General features: G+C 39.5%; 1 pseudogene across 1 annotated transcript; it reads left to right on the forward strand.

The window, feature by feature from the left end:
• Nucleotides 1–289: 289 nt before the first annotated feature.
• On the forward strand, nt 290–7,329 carry LOC308495669 (large ribosomal subunit protein uL22-like; annotated as a pseudogene). The gene is made up of 2 exons: nt 290–293; nt 6,905–7,329. The product of its transcript is annotated as a large ribosomal subunit protein uL22-like (transcript).
• The last annotated feature ends 937 nt before the right edge of the window (nt 7,330–8,266 follow it).

Raw genomic sequence — 8,266 nt, forward strand, 5'->3', positions numbered from 1 at the left:
CTAGAAAATCCGTCCTTAATGTGGCTGTCATGTTTCCATTTCAGTTTTATATTATGGAAAAGTAACACAAGTTTTGAATGACAGCAAGCACTCAATGTCATTGATTCTTACTTTCATGTATTTCAGTAAAATGAATCCCCCCGATGGATCAATACTTAAATGCAAAAAAGTAGGTAATTATAATAACAGAAAAAAAGAAAAGTCTGTCAATTATGACACAAAATCCAGAGCTCATAGAAGAAAAGAATTAGTTAATTCAACTGAAAACACAGCCTTGACAAGCAGCGATATGGGTGAGGCAGGGTGGAGGCTCATGACTCAAAAGACAGCAAAACATAATCATTTCAATATATAAATGGTTCCTATACATCCAGAAGAAAATCCCCACAATCCAAAAGGAAAACTGGCAAAAGATAATAGAAGATAGTTCACCCAAAGAGGAAATATGATGATTCTAAGCAATAAATTAAAAATAAAACCAAAATAATATGCCAATGGAACAAATCAAACACTTGACTGACTGACATTCTGAGATAGGCTATAGCAAAACAAAACCTTATACACTGTTTATGAAGGTGTCAATTGATACAACTTCTACAGATCTTAATCAATGGTTGTAGAAATTTAAAAAAGGGATACCCTTTGCCCTAGTAAACCTCTTCTAAAATTATCTCATACATACAGCTCTTATTCTCTAAATAAGAGACATTCATTCATTCGACACTTCTTGTATCAGTAAAAGACTCTAAACCACTCACATGTCTATCAATAAGGTTATGACTCATTAATTTATGTTTCACCCATACACTGGAAAAATTATGGAGCAATTTAAAAGAAGAAGATAAATTTATATGCACTTACATGTTATGGTGAGCTCTTTGTACATCTTCGGTCAAAAATGTAATTTGCATATGCAAATAATTCAATAATATTTATGAAAATATATATTTACATATATTTTGATATTCCTATAAATGCATAGAGTTTGTGAGGACAAACACCCACTTTCTGCCATGTTCTTCAAAGAGAGGAATGGTATAGAAAGATGGTTTAGGGATAGATTTTGGATTTTTTATTTTCAACTTTCATTGTATATAATTATTTCTAACATATGTGTATATATTACATGTGTAGTTAGGAAAAATAATTCTAGTTAGAAAAAATAAATTAGGTGAAACCAGGTTCATTAAAGCCTTCACTGAGAAATATGCCACCGGATGAGTCCCATGAAGGAAAAAATATGTCAATCACAACACATGTAATATCTGTGTGATTTGTATGTGTTTGCCTGTGAACAAGCTAAAGTCTTCCAATAACGTGGATCATGTAAGACAGGCACACATATTATTTGCCTTTAAAATGTTCCTTGTATTAACTGGACTCCTGAGAGGACAGGCCACAGACACATATGGAGGTGGTCCGGCTACAGGACAAATAACGTGCTGCCCAACAGAGCTCCAGCATCTGCATGCAAGTAATCAGAGCTCAAACTGACTTCCTTGGAAATTCTCCCGGAAACTGTTGGGTAGGGTGGAGATGGGCAATATAACCAGCAGCTACTTTTGGTGATCTTGAGAAGATACCCACCAAGAAGGGTTCCTGATGGCTAACTGAGCTCAATTATGATAACAGAGCCTAGCAGCCATTTCTAAACAAGGGCCTCTCAGGCAAACTGCCCTTCAGGGAGAAGCCTGCTCTAAGCTGCGTGCCTCCCATACTGAACAGAACATTCTGCCTGCACTGTGTTCCTACCATTGGAGCTAACCTGTACAAAGGAGATCCTGGAATTGTATTTCAACCAAAAGGATTGAGCTGTTTCTTCTTTCAATAAGAGCTGGAACTGCACAGCTATAACCCCATTAGCATTTACACCGACCAAACAGAGTGGCTCCACTCTGACCAATTAAGACTGTGATTTTTGGACCAATCAAATTGAGATTTGACATTCTCATGGGCATGAAGACCAATCAGGGACCTGAGGTGGGGACTTCTCTCTGTATAAATCACCCCCTCCAACCCCATTCGAGACCACACTCTCCCTTGTTATTGAAGCCTGAGTTGACCTAGTTGGAGTTGAAATACCGAAGACATCTCACCAAAGCAGGGCAGACCAGAGCTGAGTGGAGGAGAGCAGGTGGAGTGGGCCAGACCAGACTGTAGCAGAGCAGAACTATCAAGCCAGAGAGGGGCCTTGCTCCAGGGCCATCTCAAAGCCATGCAGACGCACAGCCGTGCTGTCTCTTAATTGAACTGTAGCACTATTGAGCTTCACCATAGCTTTGCTGTATCACACTTGAGCAGTTTACATTGAATAAACTTCCCTCTTTCACCACACCACAAATTGTAAATCCTCTTGACATTGAATTAGCACCAATGACAATCAGTTGACACTTTGTTGTTTGAGAACATTGCCTCTCTTTCCAGGACATGATCCTCAGTCCCTCTAAGGTTGTGTAAGAGGCAGATCCCAAGCCCAGTCTGATCCTAGCTTGAAGGGAGCCTAAAACCAGAAGCAAGGCTAGAACCAGAAGCAAGGCTGGAACCAGAAATGGAGTCAGGGCAGGGAGCTCTTTGACAACCCCAGAGGGTTTCTTAGCAGTCGTCAGTCAGAACAGGGGTCAGAGACACTGGGGTCCTCAAAGGAAAGATGGGAGATCTAGAAAAAAGATTAGTATGGGAGCAGGGGCCAGATCCAAGCCACACAACTGGCCCTAAGTCACAGGTTTTGTAAGCCTGAGATCCAGGGCCCTAAACTAAGATGAGACCAGCATTGGGGCAGGGCCCAGAGATATTCTGGTTGTCAGAGCACAAGCTGAGCCCAAGCCAAGCAAGGAGCCAACTCCATTCCTTGTGAATACTGGTTTCTGGCCTAGTTTTAAGGAGGAGAAACATGGCCCCAGTAGGTATAGGGACGTGGCCACTGTGGGTACCACTAGTAAATTGCCTCATAAATTCCTTATTCTGGAGAGGAAACAACATCTCTTGGAAAACAAACCAAAAAAGCATGAGGGTAGGCAGAATGAAAACACTCTGTTGTGTAATTAGTAGAATAAATTTTTTTTTTTTTTTTGGCCAGGCCTCACAACCATAGATTCTTCTCCTTTCCATCTTGTCAAGTTGGTTCCTGGGTGGGAATATGCCCAATGAGAAAAGGATAGGGAGCAGGAAAATTCTTAAGTCACACATGCGGCCATGATGGTCTAATACATGCCTTCTCTGGGCTTGAATATAAAACTCATCCTCATGTGAGTGCTTTTGAAAGTTCTTTGGACATCTCTCACTGTTACTTCTCTGTTATCCTGAGAATTTCAACTCTTTTCTGGACAGCACCTCCTCGACCATCCCTAAGATATCCCCGTCCTGTTTGTCTCACACACACTCATATGTGATGGTTATTCTTTGCCTACATGCATTCACCTCAGACAGACCCTAATGCAAATACATCCTAGGGTTCCATACTTATTGTTTGGCAGAGATGCATTTGAACAACAGTGAGAGGTTTTTAAAAGGTTATGCTCCAAAAGGAATTTCATTCTATGGCATGTAATGGTATATTGAGCTTCTAAACTATTTCAAAATTGTCTGACATTTTGGAAATGACAAAGCTTATACTAAATAGGTCAATTGACGATAAAATCTGGAAAAATCTGTGCCTCTCAAACATACAGTAAACTACTCCTTGCTCATGATCCTTTTCAAAGGAGATGTGAATTCCTCACCAAGCATATAGATGGTTTTCTAAGTGTAATAATTCTAATTGAGGCCTTCCATACTATGTGAATTGAAAATTCAAGAAATTGGCTATTTTGCTGCCAGTGATGTCCAAATCAGCTTGAGCACTGGAATTATATCAGTAAATTTTTAGACACAAGAATCTGCAGCTTCACTACAAACCTATTAAATCAGAATCTAGACCGCTGGGTTCCAGGGAATCTAAGGTTTTTACACTCTTCTCGTTCATTCCGATAAACTGCTTAAATGATTGCCTTCTTGGTAACTGGAATATCTTCAAGTCTATTCACTGAACTCCTATGGTGTTCCACCTTCAAATCTTTTCTCTCATTGTCTACTGAACATTAAAATATAGGTCATGTAGTGAAAGTCAACACCTCAACTAGTCAAGTCATATCACGATACCCAATAATATACTTTAGTCTCTCCATTCTCTGAAAAAATTACATCACAAAATACAGAAATTTGAAAGATAGAATGAGAGTTAACGTCATATACAACTGTTGTCCTCATTAATCTTTCAGATTTCAAAGTTTACCTTAGGTACTTTTATCTTAAACTTTTATAACCTGATACTCTAATTTAAGAAAGTCTTCATCATAATCAAGATTTATCGTAACAAAGCAATTTACTTTGGTTGTGGAATTTGTTGGTTTGGGGCCCTGGATTGAACTCACAACACACTGCAAAATATATCTGGGTTGACATAAGTGCACAAAAGAGAAGAGGCTAATCGTAGAGCCTGTTTCACCACAGAAACTTTAAAAAAATACATAAAATTGTCAAAATCAACTCTGACAGAACTCTAGAAAACAACCAGTCTTTATATCAACAAAGTGAACACTAAATCTGGGAGAGAAAAAAACAACTTAAAAATGATAGAATGTTTTGTGGCATTTTAATTAGCCTTTGTTCCAACCCACTGCCTGGTAAGGACAGTGCTGGTGGTGGTCTTCAAGAAGGGGGCCTGTATTCCTGATATGGGACCCTTGGCTGTGTTTCAGAGGGCGCAGAACAGAGCTTGTTAACAAAGAGGTATTTGTATGTTCAAACCTGTCTGAAAGCTAGAAGACACACAAAGCATTGCCCCCTTTTGACTACTTCAGAACTCACTCCTGGTGAAAAGAGGCAGGCAGTCTGCAAAAGCAATTTAGGGCAAACTGTCAACCCACAGCCAGTAAGGACAAAACATTATAGATTGAGGCACACAATAGACCAGTGAAAGCCATGGGTGAAGAGCTAGAGAGGGAGTTTCTTTGTAAAATTGAGGTATTCAAAGGCACTCCTGTATGCTGGAAATTTAGACACACACATCCTCAAGGCAGGTTGCCTGCTCAGGAAAGACACAAGAAAACTCTAAGCTTTCACCATTGGCTGATCTCTGGGCTCAGTGTAGCAGGAAGGAAAGGGTAAGAAGCAGTTGTGAATGGCCTGGCTAAGCACTGAAGGAGTGCCCCAGCCTAGGTTGAATTTGCAAAGCCAGGAAAAGATTAGGATTTAAAAAATTTCTTTTTTTTTTTTTTTGGCTGTGGGGCAAATGGGTGTCTGTCATGGACAGGACTCATTATTTCACCATTCCCACCTTCACCTCCATCCACTCATTCATACTCATTGGTGTCATTTCCACTTCATCACTTGCAAGGAAACACATTCTGGAAGCATAGTGGGAAAGGGCAGCAAGCAATTTCCTGAGATTCATGTCCGAGGAATATTAATTTAAATGAAAAGGCAGGGATGTGATCCCACTTCTAAGGAGCAGACAACATAGTGCCCAGGCTGAGAGCGCTGACGTTTTAAATCCTGGTTTCACCTCCCATTAGCTGAAAAACACGAACTAGTTGCTTAAACTTTCTAATACTTATTTCCCTGTCAACTGTGGATTTTATCAATACCTACCTCAATGGTTGTTATGGAAATTAAATGAAACAATAGCAGTAAAGCTCTTCTCACAGTGTGTGGCATGGTGAGCACTCAGTAAATGGTAGCTAGTATCAGTGAGCTCCTATGTGCTTTTTCTATTGTTTGAACTTCTTCAGATTCAGGACACATTCCACCTTCCATTGAATGGCTGCAAACATGTAGAAACAGATAGAATTTCCCCCCTAAAAATATTTTTAAATTTCTCTCTCTCTCTCTCTCTCTCTCTCTCTCTCTCTCTCTCTCTCTCTCTCTCTCCTTCTCTCTCTCTCTATCTTCTTCTTCTTCTTCTTCTTCTTCTTCTTCTTCTTCTTCTCTCTCTCTCTCTCTCTCTCTCTCTCTCTCTCTCTCTCTGTTCTTTTTATTTTTATTTTTTGCTTCTAATGTTCAAGAAAATTTAGGTCAAAATACTAGCTGAAAAATAGCTAGAGGTACAGAGACTTAAGAGATCACAAATAATAAAGAATACAGACATGTAAAATAGTTGATAAAGTTCCTTAAACAAGCAGCTACAACCTACAAGTAACAGAAACCCTAGAGGGAGAAAACCTTGATTGAAAAGACAACATGATAATATTCAGGATGTCTAGTTTTCAATGAAAAATTACAAAGCATGGAAAAAAATTTGGCCCATTCATACAAAAATTAAAGTTAACTGTCATTGTCTCTGAGGAAGCACACTGATTGGAATTACTAGACAAAGACTTTTAATCATGTATCTCAAATATGTTGAACTAGTTAAAGGAAGTCATAAGAATAATGTGTGAACAAATAGAAAATATCAATAAAGAGAGAGAAAATATTAAAAAGAGCCAAATACAAATCCTAGTGATGAGAAGTATAGTAATTAAAATGAAAAGCTCACTACAGGATTTCAATAGCAGAATTGTATAAACAGAATAAAGAATCTGCAACCTGGAAAATAGACCTAATGAAATTATTCAATTGGAAGAGTAAAAAGGCAAAAGGATGAAGAAAATGAACAGAGCCCAAGAGTTCAACCAAACCAACATACAGTGGGAATCCCAGAAGAAGAGAAGACAGAAAATATAAAATAAAATAAAATAAATTTTTTTAAAACCATAAAGAGTTCTTCTCGTAAGCAGCCTGAGGAGACCTCTGAAAATGGTTCGCTGTTCGCTTGACTCAGAGAACCCCACAAAATCATGTAAATCAAGAGGTTCGAATCTACCTGTTCATTTTAAGAACACTCGTGAAACTGCCCAGGTCATCAAGAGTATGCATATCTGAAAAGCCACCAAGTATCTAAAGGATGTCACATTACAAAAGCAATGTGTGCTGTACCGTTGTTATAACGGTGGAGTTAGGAGGTGTGCCCGGGCCAAACAATAGGGTTGGACAAACAGTCCAACCCAAAAAGAGAGCAGAATTTTTACTGCACATGCTGAAAAATGCAGAGTAATGCTGAACTTAAGGGTTTAGATATCGACTCTCTGGTCATTACACATCCAGGTGAACAGGGCTCCCGAGATGCAGCCCAGAACTTCCAGAGTTCATGGGTGTAGAAACCCGTACAGGAGCTCTCCCTGCAACAGAGAGATGATCCTAACTGAGAAAGAGCAGATTGTTATTGTTCCTACACCAGAAGAGGAGGTTGCACAGAAGGAAATGATCTCTGAGAAGAAAGTGAAGAAACTAAAACTTATGGCCCGGGAATAAATTCAGCCTCACACAAATGCTAATAAAAGTAAAAGCAGAAAAAAATAGCATAAAGAATATTTAAAGAAACAATAGCTGAAAACTTTCCAAATTTGATAAAAGATGCAGGTCTACATATTCAAGAAGCTTAATGAACTCCAAAAATTATAAATCAAAGAGGTTCCTACCCAGACACCTCACCAAACTCTTCAAAGCCAAAGGCAAGCAATCTGGAGAGCAGCAAACAAACAGAGCAACAAAAAACGAAGTCAGTACAAAGGATCTGCAATGAGATGCACAGCATATTGCTCATCAGACACAATGGAGGCCGGAAAGCAGGGCCGTGACATTTTGAAATTGCTGGACTGCGTTCTGATTTAAGATGGCCACATAGGAAGATCCTGAACTCGTCACCCCCCACATGCACACCAAATCTCCAGCTGTATATGGAATAATTTACTCTGAGAAAAAAAAGAAAAACTAACAACTGGTAGAGCGACCCCTGCCCATTGGGTAAACAAGAGGGAAAACGCATCCAAGCGGTTAGGAAGGGCTGAGACAAAGTCTCGCCATGAACCCCACCCCCAGCACACTGTGCTCCATAGCTAATGTGGTGAGAGGCTGCCATATTGGACAGGGCAGACAGAGGACGTTTCGATCATCATAAACAGTTCTATCACACATCACTGCTGTGGAAGTTTCTAGTCCTACCTTTCCAGAATTGTTTCTGGTTTCTGAAAGGAATGTTTTGCTTATCTCCACGGTTTTTCTTTCACACCTGCACTGATATCACTGAGGTGACCCTTGCCTCATCAGCATGGCTGATATATACCAGTCCTCATTCAGAGGAATTAATTTCTTGCCCTGCTCTAGGTAAAAGTGTATGAACTTTGTTGTTATAGAGCTTTGTATTCATAGTCTGCGACCACCATTTTCTAACTGTGTGGCCTTGGGCAAA

This window comes from Rhinolophus hipposideros (genome assembly GCF_964194185.1).
Source record: "Rhinolophus hipposideros genome assembly, contig: HAP1_SCAFFOLD_87, whole genome shotgun sequence".
In the NCBI taxonomy this organism is placed as follows: domain Eukaryota; kingdom Metazoa; phylum Chordata; class Mammalia; order Chiroptera; family Rhinolophidae; genus Rhinolophus; species Rhinolophus hipposideros.